The sequence below is a fragment of the Crocodylus siamensis genome, chromosome 10, assembly GCF_052110815.1.
Source record: "Crocodylus siamensis isolate JL-2025a chromosome 10, ASM5211081v1, whole genome shotgun sequence".
Lineage (NCBI taxonomy): Eukaryota > Metazoa > Chordata > Crocodylia > Crocodylidae > Crocodylus > Crocodylus siamensis.
Window position 1 is genome coordinate 37,078,161 of NC_143404.1, and position 18,460 is coordinate 37,096,620.

Consider the following 18,460-nt stretch of genomic DNA (forward strand, 5'->3'; position numbering starts at 1 on the left):
TGTAAACTCACCTTGCTGCAACTTGAGACAGTTACTCCTTGTTCTGTCATCTGCCACCACTGAGAGCAGCCCAGCTCCATCCTCTTCCAAGCCCCACTTCAGGTAGTTGAAGGCTGCTATTAAATCCCCTCTCAGTCTCTTCCTTTCTAGGCTAAATAAGACCCGCTTCCTCAGTCTTTCCTCACAAGCCTGTACCCCAGTCCCCTCATCATTTTTGTTGCCCTCTGCTGGATTCTCTCTAATTCGTCCACATCCTTTTTGTAGTGGAGGGCCCAAAACTGGACACAGGACTCCAGCTGTGGCCTCACTGGTGCTGAATAGAGGGGAATAATCACTTCCCTCAACCTGCTGGCAACACCCCTACTGTTAGCCTTCTTGGCAACAAAGGCACACTGTTGGCTCATATTCAGCTTGTCTGCTGTAACCCCCAGGTCCTTTTCTGCCCCCCCACCTGTACTGGTGCATGGGATTGTTCCATCCTAAATGCAGGACTTTGCACTTGCCCTTGTTGAACCTCATGAAATTCCTTTTGGCCCAATCCTCCAATTTGTGTAGATCACTGAATCCTAGCCCCACCCTCCAGCATATTCCACCTGGAGTCCTTTTGAATATCTGGCTGCTTATTTTACTAAAAAAGGTGGCTCTCACAACCCCCTGGAGTGCCCCTTTAAGGGGAGCACCATGAAAAATAAATAAGTTTTTGAAAGTAGTGGTGCTAAATTCAGAAGAGTTATAGGGCCTTGAGCCTCAGAAGCTTGAGATCTACAGTCACAGCCTGTGGGGACCATACGTAGGGGCCCTCGCAGTGGTGATGTGTAGGGGAGTGCCAGTGCACCCCTTGACCAGCCACGCTCATTACATAGGTGATGGGGGGGTGCCCCACCCTGCAAGCTCTGGCTGGGGACTGGAGCACCGTGGCACTCCCAGAAGTGGCTGCAGTGATCGGCCATTTCATGTTTGGCAGTGAGGGACACCACCCCCACCTGTCAGTGGGATTGGCCTGGTAAGGCCACCCTCCACACCCCACCATCAGCGAGATTGACTGAGGAGGGACCCTCCCCTGTCATTGATCGCTGAGGGGCATGTGTCCCCCAGACTAAGGCAGCACTAGCCGCCAATGGGCCCTCAGCTCTTGTAGGAGCAGCTGAGCCCCACAGCTCCACAGCACTTTGGCAGCAACCGCCACTTTGGCACTTTGGCAGCACTTCTCAGCAGCCATCCTGCAAGCAACCACCACCAGGGTAAGGGCACAGGAGCAGGGGCAGAGAAGCTTGCAGGTAGTAGTGCAGTTCTCTCTTGGAAAGGGCAGACTTGCACTGAAGGAGTGGAGATGGTGATAACACTGAGAAATTACCTTAACACACTTGAGCCAGGTGGTATCACCCTTTCTGCAGGCAGAGAGATACTTCCTGGGTTCATGCATCTATGCTTACCATTGGCTTAGTGTTGACAGGGATGCCAGTGGAAAAGATCAGAAGCAAGGACTACACAAAAGATGCTAACACTAGCATATGTTGCTGCCACTGTTCACTGAGGGCCTGATACTGGGGAGATGAGAAGCAACCCCCCTCTTGGGGAATTGAATAGGAATGGAGATAACCTGGAAGGTGCTGAGTTTTTATAAAAGACAATAGCACTGCAATTTCTATTGGTAGGAGAACAAAGGCAAAATAGTTTCAGGGCAATCTGTGCAAGCTGTGTGAAGGGGGCAATCAGGCTTTCTTTTGCATGGTCAGCTGTATTTACTATGGGCAAGTCAATGAGCAGCTCAGCAAAACCCATGTTCACAAACACCTTGACCCAGGAGAAAAAAGCCAGCACTGAAACCCACTTTCTTCTCTGAGTTTTTTGGGAACTCTCCTTCTGGAGAGGTCAGCTGTTCCTTTCTCATCTCCTAAAATTAATCTAGTAAATTCCATTAGCTTAGTCCTGCTCTACTCAAGCAAACAAAGAACAACTTTGGTTTAGTCTGAATTAATATTAAAAAACATGCTCAGTGATCACTTTAGAGTAAGTATTGCGGAAGAAATTAAACTTCATGTTGTGGTTGAATCAGAACTGACAGAGACAGCTTTTCTTTATTGAGGGCTATACTGTGATCACAGGGAGAATTCCACATAGCAAGGGAATCACCCACTTGTCTGTTGAAAGGAATCCTCCCCCTCCCTCAGTTTCTAAGCATTTTTATACTTAAGACAGATAAAGAGAAAAAAAAATACGACCTTGAAGAAACTAAAACAAACTTACTTAATTGGACATCTGTGCCCAGAATAATAGTGCAGGAATTTTTTTTTTTAATCTTAAAACTTATAACTGAAATAAGCAGCATTAGCATTTCTGGTCTCTGTCTGGTTTTTTCTAGTCAGAGAGGCTAAAGCCTGACTAAATTAACTTCATTCCCTACTTTTTTTTTTAAGTGAGATATTTATAGCCATTAGCCTTTCAACTTCTAGTTTTTCTTTTTCTTTACTTTCTGCTATTTCAACATACAAATTATATACTTTGTTTCTGGTTGATGGGCTATTCCTCATTTGCTTAACAGCACAGTTTAACTAACATTGAATTATCATAAACACTAGGCATACTCCAATAAAAACAACAAACAATATCAACAAACTATGAATGACGGTAGAGCCTAAGGAACTGAAAGTAGAGTTAAACCAAGAACTCAAATTCCAGCTATCTGACTCATGCAATTTAGCTGCTTCTTTTCGAATATGTTTACTTAAATCCTGGATTTCTTCTGAATTATTAGGAATATAAGTACAATATTCTTTATGTATTAAAGCACAGATTCCTCCTTTGCTAGCTAGTATATAATTTAATGCAAGTCAGTTTTGCAATGTCATTTGCCTTATTTCTTTCATTTCTATATTTATTTTAGCAAAACTATCAGCAGTAGCATTAGCAATCTTTTCTAGAGATGCTGCAACATTTTTTTATCTCGGACATAGCTAAGCCTGTGCTATAGCTGGGGAACATTATACCCCAAAACCTTTGATTTTCTGTAATTCCGCAAACATTGCGAATTCTTCCTTTAGGTAAGTGAGATTTCATAGTAAAGGCAGGATACGCTGCGGAGACATAGCACATTCCTCTCCAACCGGAGGGAAGATTTTTATAGGCCTTATCTCCACACACAAAATAGTGACCAGCTAATGCAGTATATCCACCTGTATTACAGCGTGGGGACATCATCCATTGTGAATAATAGCCTGAAAATTGACCTGCAGGGGGGTAATTAGATATCCAGGAACCATTAGAAAACAAAGCACCATTTATTTTAAATTCTACCTCACACTTACTGACTCCTACTGCAACACGAGATCCATTACAGGTCCAACAGAACTTTCCAGGGGTGGCATATGCTAATTGTACATAGACCGGTTGCAACTTACATTCTGCCAAGTTTCATTTTCATGAAAATCTGAATAGTAAGGGGCTAACATCTGAGTTGCATTCAAGGGTACCAGTATCATGGGTATTCTTCCGGTAAAACAGATAGAGACATGACTACATATCCAACAACGAGAGACATTTAAATCTATCCCAGTTTGATTAACTAAAGACAAGAACATATTTTCATGAAATGATGTTCTTTGTTGGTGCGGAAGTGTATTTTGGTTTACAGAGTTTCTTATAACTGATGAGTCAAGTTCACATAAGATGGCCCAAAAAGAAATACTGAGAACTACTCAAATCACAACTAACCAACTCCACCTCGGGAACCAGGAATTAGGTAGATGCCTTTTTCCTGTCCCGAAGGGCATAGTGGTGTCATTGGGGCACATCCTCTTCACTCTGTAGTGGCAAATCCTCTTCTCCAGTAGGCGCCTGGCTCACTACTGGTCTTGAGCTCTCCTGCTGGCAGGTGCTAGGCTCACTGCCAGTCTGTGGAGGCTGATTACAAGATTGATATGGAGGAGACTCTGGGTCTAACGGGGCTGATGTTTTCTTACTGTGTGAAGCGTGGATCCATGTCTGGAGTCCTTGACACTTTATTGCAGTGTTGGTGGTCAGAAGTACCTGGAACGGGCCTTTCCAGCGAGGTTCCAGTGATGACTTTCATTGATGGACTTTTACATGGACCCAACCTCTAGGCAGGATAGAATGGCATGGCTCATCTGGTTCTTTGGGGAGAGCTGCCTGTACCTGTGGAATGAAAAGCCTTAACACACTTCATTAGTGCCTTACAATAGTCCAGAATGGTATCATCAAGTGAATGTATATCACAAAAGTGGGAGGCGAGGCAGGGAGCCTCATGGGTCTTCCCATTAGAATTTCATGTGGGCTAAGCCCAGTCTTTTGCTTGGCAGTAGATCTCATACACATAAGGGCTATGGGAAGTGCATGTGGCCATCTTAGGTGAATCTCAGCACAAATTTTGGCCAGTTTATTTTTCAGAATGCCATTTTGGCGTTCTACTTAGCCCGAGGCCTGTGGATGGTATGGGCAATGAAAGTTCTGTTGCATCTGCAGGACTTTGCAGACTTCTTTCATTATCTGTCCAGTAAAATGAGTTCCTCTATCAGAGTTTAGGGATAAAGGAATACCAAACCTTGGAATAAAGTCTCTGAGCAACTTTTTGCTTACAGTGATGATATCAGCTTTTGTACATGGGTAGGCTTCTACCCATCCAGAAAACATACATATAATAACAAGAACATATTCATAAGAACAACATTTCTGCATTTGAATAAAATCTAATTGTAAATTTACAAATGGTCCCCAAGGTGGAGGGTGTGCTGCCTTTTTTCTTTTTACAGGGTTTCCCATATTACGTGCTTGGCAAATAGGACAGGCAGCATGGAATTGTCCTACTTCATTAGCATGCTGGGACCAGAGAAATGGAGGGACAGCTTTTATGATTTCTTCTTGCAACACAGGAATCAGGGAAGATCAGGGAACTCAGGCTCAGGAGGTGAACTAGCTAAAGCGGCAAGTACTGCTATCTTATTATCACAGGGGACATCTAAATAAACACCATTAGAAGAGCAATAGATAGTACAGCCGAGTTTACAAAGCAAATCTCTGCCTAATAAATTAACAGGAGAACAAGGACTAAGGAGAAAGGCATGTTGATCAGAAACAAGACCAAGAAAAACATGTAATGGTTGGAAAACAGGATGAGGAACTGTTTGATTTGAAATTCTTACAGCATTTACAACAGCAGAGGAGAGGGGAGTTGTGGAAAATTCTTCAGCTTGAAAACATTTTGTAGAGATGCCATTTATCACACAGGAAACAAAGGGATCATCTTAATTAAGTGGGAGAAGTGGGGCTATGATGATGTTACTATTCCTCAGGCTGGCCTAACAGGAGGCTCCCTGGTTTGGGACAGAGAATTGAGTGAAAGGAGGTTTCATAGATTTCATAGACATCAGAGCTGGAAGGGACCTCGGGAGATCATTGAGTCTATCCATCTGCCCAAAGGGCAGGAAGTCAGCTGGGGTCATAGGATCCCAGCAAGATAAGCATCCAATTTACTCCTGAAGGTGTTCAATGTAGATGCTTGAACCACCTCCAATGGCAGACTGTTCGAGACCTTGGGGGCTCGGACAGTAAAGAAATTCTTCCTTATGTCCAGCCTGAAACAGTCTTGCAGGAGTTTATAACTGTTCGACTTAGTCATCCCTTGGGGCGCTCTGGTGAACAAATGTTCCCCCAGATCCTGGTGGTCATCCCTGATAAACTTATAGGTGGCCATCAGATCACCCCTGAGCCTACGCTTTTCCAGGCTAAAGAGTCCCATGGCTCTCAGCCTGTCATCGTAAGATCTGTTTTCCTGACCTCTGATCATGGCGCGTGGCTCTCCTCTGGACTCTCTCAAGCTTCTCCACATCCTTTTTGAATTGTGGAGCCCAAAACTGGACACAGTACTCCAGCTGCGGCCTCACCAAGGCCGAGTACAAAGGGAGAATGACGTCCTGGGATTTGCTCGAGAAGCATCTATGGATGCAAGCCAGCGTTTTGGTCACTTTACTAGCCACAGCATCGCATTGCAGGCTCATGTTCATCTTGTGGTCAATGATGACCCCCAAGTCTCTTTCTTCTGTAGTGCTATCCAATGTAGCACTGCCGAGCCTATAAGGATGCTGCAGGTTTTTCCTCCCAAGGTGGAGAACCTTGCACTTTTCGGTGTTAAACACCATCAGGTTCTCGTCTGCCCATTTGCTGAGCTTGTCCAGGTCAGCCTGGATCACCCGCCTATCTTCTGGCGTGGATGCTTTGCCCCAAAGTTTGGTGTCATTGGCTAACTTGGCCAGTCCACTCCTGACTCCAATGTCCACATCATTAATGAAGATGTTGAACAGTATGGGTCCAAAGACAGAGCCTTGAGGGACCCCACTGGTCACAGGGCACCACGATGAGTGACTGCCATCAATTACAACCCTCTGGGTCCGACCACAGAGCCAATTTCTCAGACAGCGGATCATGGAGCCAAGGCCACAACTGGCCAGTTTGGCCAAGAGGTGATCATGGGATACTAGATCAAAAGCTTTTTTGAAGTCAAGATATATGACATCAATCCCTTTTCCCTCGTCCAGGTGATAGGTCACCTGGTTGTAGAAGGAAATGAGATTGGTCAAACAAGACCTACCTGCAACAAACCCGTGCTGGCTATACCTTAGGATGTTAGCCTGGGCCAGTCCATCAAGGATGGCCTCCTTAATAAACTTTTCTAAGATCTTCCCCAGGATAGAAGTCAGGCTAATGAGGTGGTGGCGGGTTAAATGTCATCCCCAGCTGGCCAGGCCGGTGAGGACATTGAGCCTTCCAGTGTCCTGGTTGACCACAATAATGAAAACTGTCATTATTTTGGAACTGAAATCCACCTCGTTCCATCCCACGACCACATCCCCTGCCTCTAAACTGTCCTTGATGTAAACCTCAGCTTCTGCCCCTGCCTAAAGTCCGTAATTGTAATGACATTAGCTTAGTTTCTGTGGATTCCTTTTTCTTTTCTTTTTTTGGCAGGTTGTACAATGATTTGCAATGGTGACTAGTTCTGCAAGTGGCTTAGTCTGCCAACCTACAGCAATTGTGCACAACTGTTCCTGGACTTTAAAAAGAAGTCCGTGGACAAAAGCGGAAGCAACTTTTGGGGCAGTTTCAGCTGCATTTTCAATACCAGAATGTCTTTCATCAAATACTAGTTTCAAGAGGTCCATGTAGTCTGCTGGGGATTTTCTTTTATTTTGTTTACAGTTATGTATTTTGGCCCAGTCAGATTTTCTGGGGCAAATTTTAACCACAGCCTTAAGGAGGCGTCTTTGGGCATCTGCTGAGTGATTTTCTAATCCGGGGTCTTGAGTAGGCCAAGTAGCCTGTGCGATGAGGCGGTTGCGGACCTCAGAGGGCAGAACACTTCTCATTAATTGGTTCAAATCTGCCCATGTTGGATCATAACATTGGATTACAGTGTCTAATTCATCTCCAAATTTTTGGGGTTCCTCTCTGATTTTGGGAAATTGTTTAACAAGGTTTAGGATATTTCCTGGGGTCCAGGGGACAGGGACTGTGATTGTAGTTTCCCCATTTGCACCTTGCCCTGGAAGTTGGCGTTAAGGCATAAGCTGAGCCTTCTTAGATTTTAAAGAAGGGGCTGGACCATACTGGGTACCAGACCTTAAACAAGAGGAGGGGGTTGAGATTTCAGGAGACAGACGCCATGTCTCTGGTGGACGTGGGCATGCCCTGGGGGCAGGTGATGGTTGTTGAGTAATAGTTTTCTGGTGAGATGGGCTAATCCTGCCGGAAGAGTCTATTTGGTTACTTTGGACTCCTTCAGGTTCAGATTGTACCTGAGGCTGATATGGGGGTGGCACATTAAGAAAATCAATTATATTTTCTGCAGATTTATTCTCAATTATTGGTGGATAAAGTTGTTTTGGTGCTGATGGAACTATTGATGGGGGGCCCCCTTTTGGTGCACTTTTCTGTTTAATTCTTTTATCTGAGATTTCAGTTTCTCTTGGGAATCCTTAAGACTCTGAACTTGAGATTCTTGACGTCTTTTGAAAGCTTCTTCATACCAATCAAAAAATGTGTCCCACTGAGTCTGTGGTACATTACTACCTCTTAACACAAGGTCTCTGCAGAGATGAACAATTTTACTTAAATCAAATATTCCCTCCAGGGGAAACTGCTGGCTAAAATCATCTCTGGTATACCCATTCCATTTGTCTAGAAACTTATAACTCTTATGGCCATAGTGTGTGTACATGTACAATGCTGGAGTCCCTTTTGGCCGAGCTGGTATGTCTTTTAGACTCTCCGCTCCCCATATCTTTAAACTCAGTTCACACAGGTCTTTCATATAGGAATGGCTTATTGAGGGTGTCCGGTCAGGTTGTGAGATTTGCTAGTGGCACATAGATGCTGTGGCTAATGTCCAAAGACAAGACTCCACTGCAATCACGGCACATAATGTAGTTACTCACGGTTAGACACGGCTCATTTATGAGGGTGGGAAAAGGGTAAACCTGTCCACTGGGTCATGAGGTTCCAGCTGGGTCCCCTTGCATTCAAAACTCCCCTTCCGGACAGCCTTGGGGAGGCTGAACCCAACCTTAGTCTCAGACCTTGTCAATGGGTCATATTTCTCAATTCATACTCTCAATTCACACAGGGGTATTTCTGCGTTGAGGCATGAGGGTCAAGAGTATTTCTTTAGTTTCAGCCTTGGTCAGCGCTCATTGTGGAAAACACTCAGATTGCAGATTGGCTGAAGGGTCGCACTCAGAGGGTGGTGGTGGATGGGTCATATTCAACCTGGGGAGAAGTGGGCAACGGAGTCCCCCAGGGCTCGGTCCTTGGGCCCGCGCTGTTCAATCTCTTTATCAGCGATTTGAATGATGGGGTGAAAAGCACGCTGCTTAAATTCGCTGATGACACCAAAATTTGGGGTGAGGTGAGCACACTAGTAGGGAGGGAAAAACTGCAGCAAGACCTGGATAGGTTACAGGGGTGGGCTAGCAAAAACAGGATGCGCTTCAACACTGACAAGTGGAGGGTGCTGTACTTGGGCAGTAGAAACCAGCAGCACACTTATAAGATGGAAAACTCCCTTCTTGAGAGCACGGAGGCAGAAAGGGATCTTGGAGTCATTATTGACTCCAAGATGAACACAGGCCGACAATGTGAGGTCACAGTTGGCAGGGCTAACTGGACCTTGTCATGCATCCACAGGTGCATCTCAAGTAGAGCCAGGGAGGTGATCCTCCCCCTCTATGCAACACTGGTCAGGCCACAGCTGGAGTACTGCGTCCAGTTCTGTGCGCCCCACTTCAGGAGGGATGTAAACAACATTGAGAGGGTCCAGAGGAGGGCCACCCGCATGATCCGGGGATTACAGGGCAGACCCTACAGTGACAGACTGCAGGACCTGAACCTGTTCAGCCTTGGCAAGAGAAGGCTGAGGGGGGACCTGGTGCCTGTCTATAAACTCACTAAGGGGGACCAGAAGGGTTTGGGAGAGACCTTGTTTCCCCTAGCACCCCTTGGCATAACAAGGAATAACAGCCACAAGTTGTTGGAGAGTAAGTTTAGATTAGACATCTGTAAGAACTACTTCACTGTCAGGGCAGCTAGGATCTGGAACCAACTTCCAAGGGAAGTAGTGCTGGCTCCTACCCTGGGGGGTCTTTAAGAGGAGGCTTGATGCCTACCTGGCTGGGATCATTTGAGCCCAGTTTTTTTCTCCTGCCCTGGCAGGGGGTCGGACTTTAAGTTCTATAAGGTCCCTTCTGACCCTACTTCAATGATTCTGTGATTCTATGACTCACACTCTAAGAGTTTCCACCTTACAACCCTTGCTTTCGAAGAGCACGCAGAACAAGTCCAGTGTCCTTGGGGCGGCTGCACAAGGTTTCCACTCCTGGCCTCAGAGAGACCTCCTAGTTCTTTACAGAACTTAACTCAATTTACACGGGGAAATACTTTCATTAACAACAGCAACAGAGTCTTTCACCTTGACTCTTTCTACTCACAGTTACTACTTACACAGTGGGTCTGACAGTTCTGGCAGAAAAAAAGTTCGGATAGAGTGAGCCTCAAGCAGTGAATCAGGAAGACACAGAGACAGCCTCTCACTGAAAAGCCACAGTAGAGATTTCAAAAGGTCTCTTACCTTGGTTTGGCTCCAGGGCTTCAGTGAAGAGATGTCTGTGTCCCAACTGATCACTCCGGTCGTCTCTAACTGAGTCACGGCACCAAATTGTGGAAGAAATCAAACTTCGCGTTGTGGTTGAATCAGAACTGACAGAGCCACCCACTTGTCTGTTGAAAGGAATCCTCCCCCTCCCTCAGTTTCTAAGCATTTTTATACTTAAGACAGATAAAGAGAAAAAAATACGACCTTGAAGAAACTAAAACAAACTTACTTAATTGGACATCTGTGCCCAGAGTAATAATGCAGGAATTTTTTTTTTTTTAATCTCAAAACATATAACCGAAATAAGCAGCATTAGCATTTCTGGTCTCTGTCTGTTTTTTTCTAGTCAGAGACTAAATTCACTTCAGTATTTATTGAATCAGAAGGCGCCCTTTGCAGTCAGTGAGAATTGTGTGACTGATAGGAACAAGATCTATCCCATAGACTTTTATAAAGTATTTGAAATTCATGCCCTTTATTACCAGTTCTAAGATTGTAAAGCTTGGAAAATTTTTAAAATGTAGCATTTGTTCAGCTGTGAGAAAGAAGCAAGTCTTTAATTTTCCTTTGTGGACATAAGAGTTCCTGAATTTAAAAGAATATTTAAAAATTATTAAATATAGGAATTGCATTCTTATTAAGTCAAACAATAACTTCTACTTTTCAAAAGTCTGTCATGATACCTAAGATACCATGATACCTGTGATTTACTCTGCAGTTGCATGCATGTGACATATACTTTATTTTTTCCCAAAGGATTCCGAGGATACGAGGCATCCCCCTTCATTAAATTTCAGTGGAATTTAGACAAATCTGGTAATTTCACCCTTAAAACAAAGACATGTAATAGGATGAAGCTTGTAAACAGAAGAGTTGTTATGACTAAGACTCAAAACTATAGCTATTTACAGAATAAATCTTAATAGATTTTTTTGCAATCCTCAATAGGATTTGGAGCAAAGAATAGGTGAATGGGCACACAGGTAGAATGGGGAATTGTACAAGTTGTAAGAGATGCAGTCTTGGCTGCCCCACCTCACCCATCACCCCTCTATGAGTCCCCTCACCCTGTTTATACTGCCTGGTGGGGGAAGGGGATAGCAATTGATCCTATCCAGTCCCACCTGCTCCACACCCACTGCCAGGGTTGCTGGGTGGGCAGATGAGGTCTCCATGGCGATTGGCCTGGGGCCCTTGTGGGCAGGGTACACTTTGGCAGGGTGGATGGGATGGGGCTGCAGGCAGGCAAAGAGTGGTGTCTGGGAGTGGGGCAGGTGGATGGGGCCAGGATCAGGATTGTGGAGTGGTGACAGTGTGGGGCTGGGGCCAAGCCATGATCCACTCTCTGCACATCCCTGCGATGTGTGTTATTCTGGATCTTAGGTAGAAGCAGGATGACTCTTTGTCCTCATTAAGCCTTTATTGCAACAACTAACCCCTGACCAAAAATGGCTGCCTGAGTTAGGGTTACCATATATCCAGGTTTTCCTGGACATGTCCTCTTTTTTGGCCCCCTATCCTCCTGTTTGGGCTGGTTTTTAAAATCCAAGCAAATGTCCAGGTTTTAGCTTTTCCTGGACACTTTCAGCTTGGCTGCTTGGGGCTGGGGGCAGCGGGGAAAGGTGATTGTCTTTTGGGAAACTATGTGCTCTGCACGCAGGCCCCGGCAAACTGCTTGCAGGTAAGAGACAGAAAGACACAGAGGGTGTGTCTGTGTGTGCACGTGTGAATAGGGCTGGGGAGGCAGGGGACTGAGGGTTGGGAGTGAGGGACGCTGGCATGGGGGGTGGGCAGGAGCTACGTGTCTGGAAAGAGGGGCACAAGCAGGACTCTGGGGGCAGGGGGCTGTGGATCAGGAGAGAGGGGCATGGGCAAGACTGGAGGGACAGGGGGCTGCAGGTTGGGAGTTAAGGGCACCAGCATGGCTGGGGGACAGGGGGCTGTGGGTTCAGAGTGGGGGGTGCCAGAAGGATGGGGGGCCAGGGTATAGTGGGTCAGGAGTGAGAGGCAGCAGCAGGGTTGTGGGGGCTGTGGCTTAGGAGTGAGGGGCAGAGGCAGGGCACAGGCATATCACTGCCCCCTTCCCCCCCATCATATACCCCCTCCTCCTCTCCCCCTTCCTCCCCACAGTTGTCCTCTTTTTTGATACTGGAAATATGGTAACCCTAGGACTAACTCTTCCCTGTGGATGACATCACTCTTTAGTAAGGGGGTTAACCCTTACAACTACATCCGCCTCTCTCAAAGGAAAACTTGATACACAGTTACAAAAGGAACCTGAACAAAGCAGAAGCAAAGGTAAGTCTATTAGTTTAGACCCGACTATTCACAGCTCTAATCTCTTCAGTGGAACTGAGGTGCATCCAGACCTAGTGTGCTAACTGGTGGAATTTGGTGGAGATATTCTTGATTCCTGTGGACAAGACTACTAGGTGTCTCCACCCGGTATGAATGAGAAGTATCTGCCCTAGCCTGGACAGTGCCTTGGTTCCCTGGATCTGGGATCTAAACTTCCTGCTCCGGGGAAGGAGTAGGTACATGTGAAAGGACAGTTGGCGGGGCTGGGTGTGTTTAAGTCAGCAGGCCCGGATCATCTTCATCCCAGGGTGCTGAAGGAATTGGCCAGTGTCATAGTAGAACCCCTGGCACAGTTGTTTGAGCACTCTTGGTGCTCAGTCAGGTCCCAGAGGACTGGAAAAGGGCCACTGTGGTCCCTATTTTCAAGAAGGGATGGAAGAAGGATCTGGGTAACTATAGGCTAGTTAGCCTCACCTCTATTCTTGGAAAAACCTGTGAGATAATTATTAAGGATCACATTTGTGGGAGTCCAGCAGGAAAAATAACGCTGAAGGGCAACCAGCACAGATTCATAGCAGATAGATCCTGCCTGACTAACCTTGTTTCTTTTGATGACCAGGTCACAAAATACTTAAGATGCAGGGGATGAGGTAGATGTCATCTACCTGGATTTTAAGAAGGCCTTTGATACAGTATCTCACCTTGCTCTCATAAATAAACTGAGAGGCTGTGACACAGATGATTACACAGTCAGGTGGGTGGCAAGTTGGCTAATGTGACACACCCAGAGAGTGGTGGTGGCTGGGTCGGCATCGACTTGGAAAGATGTGGGTAGTGGGGTTCCCCAAGGTTCAGTCCTTGGCCCAGTGCTGTTTAATGTCTTCATCAGTGACTTGGATGAGAGTGTGGAGAGCACTCCGTCCAAATTTGCGGATGACACCAAATTATAGGGTAAACACACTTGTGGGCAGGGCATGAATCCAGGCAGATCTGGATAGGGTGGAGAAGCGGGAAGAATAGAATAAGATGCAATTCAACAAGGACAAATGCAAAGTGCGGCACATAGGGAGAAGGAATCACCAACACACTTACAGGCTGGGGGATGACCCTCTCAGCAGTACTGTAGCAGAAAGGGATCTCAGAGTCATAGCTGACTCCAAGATGAACATGAGTCATCATTGTGATGAAGTGATCAGTAAAGCTAACCGCACTTTACCATGCATTAGCAGGTGCATCACAAACAGGTCCAGGAAGGTGATACTTCCCTTCTATGCGGCACTGGTGTGGCCACAGCTGGAGTAGTTTTGGGCCCTGTACTCAAGGGGAATGTGGATAACCAGAGGAGGGCCACTCGTATGGATAGGGACATGCAGGTAAGGCCCTACGACGAGAGACTGAGGGACCCGGATCTCTTCAACCTTTGCAAGAGAAGGCTAAGAGGTGATCTTGTGGCTACCTACAAATTCATCAGGGAGGGAGAGCAAGGGATAGGAGATGCTGTTTAACAGGGCACCCCTTGGAGTAACTAGAAATAATGGCCACAAACTGATAGAGAGCAGATGCAGGTTAGACATCAGGAAGAACTTTATGGTAAGGGTTGCCAGAATCTGGAGTGGACTTCCAAGGGAGGTGGTGCTCTCCCCTGCCTTGGCGGTGTTTAAGAGGAGACTGGACAAGCACCTGGTTGGGGACATCTGATTCCAGCGCTCTTTCCTGCCCAGAACAGGGGGTCAGATTTGATGATCTGCTGAGGTCCCTTCTGACCCTAACATCTATGAATCTATGTCTTGAAGCATGCCTGGTGTCATAGTTCCAAAACCTGTTGATCCACAGAAATTTTGTGAGAAAGACAAACATAAAGGACCATCAGAGAAAAAACTAAGTCGTTGATCATACATGGGAGGGTTGTACAGAGTCGACAACTCATAAGCAGAGATCCTAGTTTTCTCTGATTTGAAAAAGTCCCCAATTTTCTGTTAAAAAAAAAAAAGTAACCCAAAATTCAGCTCCATGTGGCTGCACCAGAAGTGCTTGCCAGGTGGGGGGGAGAGGGGGCTGCTTTTCTCCTGCACTGAGCAGCCGTTTGTTTCATGCTGCTGCTGCTGCTTAGCCCAGTCAGGTGAATGCAGGGTCAGGGCTGCATGCACTCATCCCCACCTGTACTGCGGGGCTGGGGCAGGGTGGACTGGGAGTGAGTGGGCACATGGGAGGCAGCAACAGCTGGATGGAAACGCAGGGCCCATGCTGGTGTTCCAGGGCCCATGGCAGTGAGGCCCACAGCGGGGTGGCAGGAGCATGGGGTCCCAGCTAACAGGCTCTATAGAGCTGGGCCAGCTCCCCTCTTTTGCTGCCGGTGCACCTCAGCCCGGCTCCACAGAACCCTGCCACCCCACTCTGGGCCTCATTGGCACTGGCCCTGGGACACCAGCATAAGCCCTATACTCCTGCACACCCGCTCGCTTCCACTCCCTCCACCCCCACTGCTGCTTTCCTCACTTGCCTGCCTGCCTGCCAGCCGCTCTGCACCACGCAGCTCCCAGCTGCATGGCCAGACCATGAAACTCAGCAGGAGCCAGACCAGCCCCAAGAACTGGAGTGATCACCCTCAATCCTCCCCTACCTTCCCACCCCCACCCATTCTTACTTGAATTTCCCACTCCCATGCAGGGAGGCCCAAACAGCCCCACGATCCCAAGCTAGAAGCTCCTCCTTGATCCTTGCTGTTCGGAGTCCTGCTGTGGCTTCCCCTGGGTCCTACTTCTCCTGGGTCTTGCCATTTTTGACAGGCAGCCTGGGGCAGATAAATATCTCTAAATTTTTTAGGCGCCCCACAGGCCAGATAAAATGGCCTGGTGGGCTGAGTGTGGCCCACAGGCTATATTTTGTCCACCCCTGGGCTAGAGGAATCTGCTAGAACCCTGCATGAGAATCCAATTTTGTGAAACCTTTGGCTCTTGCACATGGATGACTGGTGCCTTCTGAGTCGGGGGGGGACATGCCCCCCCAGTGGCCAGTCAGTGACCAGGAGGGAGGGGTTCCCCTGCGGCTGATCTCGCTGATGGGGGTGGGGGTGTCCCGGAGGTGTGAGTGGGGCACACGAAGTGCCAGCAGTGCTTCTCCTGGAGCTTCTCCCCAGAAAGTGCTCGCGGCAGGGGGGAGTCTCCAGCGCTCCTGCCTGCCCCCCCTGCTCATCACCCAAGCAGGGAGTGCTGGCTGTCAGGGAGTGCGCCAGTGCTCTCAGGGGGTGCACATGCACCTCCGCGCACCCCTTATGCATCGCCACTGCTTTTGCAAGTTGAGTCAAGGTGTGTTCCATGGAAGGAAGAATGTGTCTTTTTCTGTGCACATACTTGTTCAGGTGTGTGAGGTCAACACATATCCTAATCTTACCATTGGGTTTTGTTACAACCATGATCCTAGAAAACCAAGGATTAGGTTCTTCAGTCTTTGTAATTACTCCCATTTCTTCCATGCATGTTAGCTCTTCTTTAACTTTGTCCATTTGTGGCAAAGGTACACATTTTGGAATAGTTAATGTATATGGAATGGCATCAGCTTTTAGACATATCTAATATTCACCTGACATTTTTCCTAGACTAGAAAAGACTGATGGGTATTTGGGCTTGTAGTACTGCTCCAAGGATTTCTGGTCCACTATTTCATTTAGTGGATAGAGAAGTTGCAGTGCCTGTATAGCCAGTAAGTCAAGTACAGGCACAGCAAGACTACCAACCACATAGACTTCCTGGTCTATACATCTCCATTTCAGTGTCATCTTGCATTAAAGGATCCTAGTACTTTAAGGGTAGTTTCACCCGGTCCCTGTAGCTGTTTAGCAGGGGTAAGGAGAATCCCATCCCTATGTGGGCTGTAGTAAGTCAGGGATAGCTGAGACTGCTGCTCCTGTATCTATTTTAAATGGCATTGGCTGTCCATTGAGCTCAATTTCTGTCATCCATACTCCTGGATCTGGTGAAGACCCTGTAACTTCATCTGAAAGCACTGCGCAATCCTCTGCCTCCTGTTCTGTGACTTCACAGACTCCAGTGATGGAGACAAACTGAAGAATAGTGGCTTTCATTTTTACATTTCCAACATATTTATTCTGTAGCAGGACAATGAGCATGACTATACCCTGGAGTTTGCCCACGCCTGTGGCATTGGCCTCCTTTCCCACTACTTTGTTGTCATTGTGGGTGCTGGTGGGACCACTCCCTGTGTACATTGTGCCTGTCAGTTCTATTTGAATTTGTCTGTAGTTTCTTTACAATGTGCATTGCATCCATATTAACTAATGCCTGACAGAACTGAGAATCAGTCCTGATTTCTCTTTGTTGCTGTTTAACTAGCTCTGATTGGTGAGCCTGTGGGACAGCCTTCTAAAATGTTAAATCAGGGTCCAACTGTAATCTTTGTGAGAACTCTGTATCATGCAGTCCCACAACTAAGTGGTCCCTAATTATCTTCTCCTTAAGCTCCTCATCTTGGCAGGATTCTGCCACTGCATACAAAGATGTGATGAATCTGTCTATAGGTTCTGAATGCTCCTGTTTACAGATGTTGAATCTAGCTCATTCATAAATCACATTTCTTTTGCCCAGAAAATAATCAGTTAATGCTTCTATCATTGCAGCATAGTTTGTCTCTGCATCTGTAAGAAGCAGTGACAGCAGAATTTCATCCACCTGATCTCCTCCGAAGCAATTAAAATGCCTGAACTATCGAGGCTACGTTCCAGGGGATTGGAAATCAAACTGTTCTTGTGGTGCAACCGCGTACCTGCATAGTCTCTGTAGTCAGCCTCAGCACCGTACTGGGCTCTGCTGCAGGTAGAGGCGCCCAGCTCTGCTTTGCGCTGGATTCAGATGCTGCTAGTGTCAGATCCATCAGTTGGGAACGACCTATTAGATTTCCTGTTGGTGGCAAGATTCACCACTTCTCATGAGCACCATGTATTATTCTGGATCCCTCTTTGTTCTCGTTAAACCTTTATTGTAACAACTAACCCCTGACCCCAAATGGTCAACTGACCCTAAAAAAAAAAAAAAAAAAAAAAAAAAAAAAAGACCCTTTCCTATGGATGATATCACTCTTTAGTAAGGGAGTTAATGCTTACTAGTATTAGATGGGTGCTGGTTCTGTGGGAAGCAGCCAGGTCCTGGCCATGGAAAGAGCGCCCACCCCAGGTACGTGTGGGCAGTGGATTTAATTATGGATTGTTGCAAAGACTAGGAAAGAAGAGACAGGAGAGCTAGTGGTGAGGAAATAAAATCCTGTATAACCATTTCTAGTTATGGATTAAATATGAAAAGTGGAATTAGACCACCCATCTGTCCTTTCCAGAGCATCCAGCTGTATTTATTTGACATACATGCTGTTTTTCCCAACAAAGGCTCAGAAAACAGAAGAACTTAAAAACAGAAATTTGAGATGACCAGAACAGTTTAGAAGGGAACTAGCATATCAAGATACAGCAGGGTCTCTCAAACAACATCACATGCTAGCTGTGTTTGGTAAATACCTGCCCAAATAGTGCTTCTGAAAGACATCCAGGCTCAGGCTGTAGCAGGCTTCAAGGGGGTGGAAGTTTCAGAGGTTAAGGAGCAACTACAGGGAACTACCTTTCATGTTTTCAAACAGACTTGTTTTGCTGATGGTACTGGCAGTAATTTGCTCTTGGCTGACCTTAGTAATGGGGCATAAGGGGGAAAAGTGGTCCCTTAGGTATATAGTATCTAGACCATTTAGTGCTTCATAGGTCAAACTAGCACTTTGAATTATACCCATCTAGGTTTTTTTGTTCATTTTTTTTGGGTCGGGGAGAGGGAGCAGGAGCACTGGTTCTTCTGGAACATTCAAGGGATTAAATAAAAGGTTGGGGAGAAGCAGCAGACGGAGGAAGAGAGACTGGCTTTTGTTTTGCAATATTCAAGAGATTAGATATAGGCTGGAGTTGACAGGGACAAACTGTTCTGTACATGAAGGACCCATGTATGAACTCTTCTT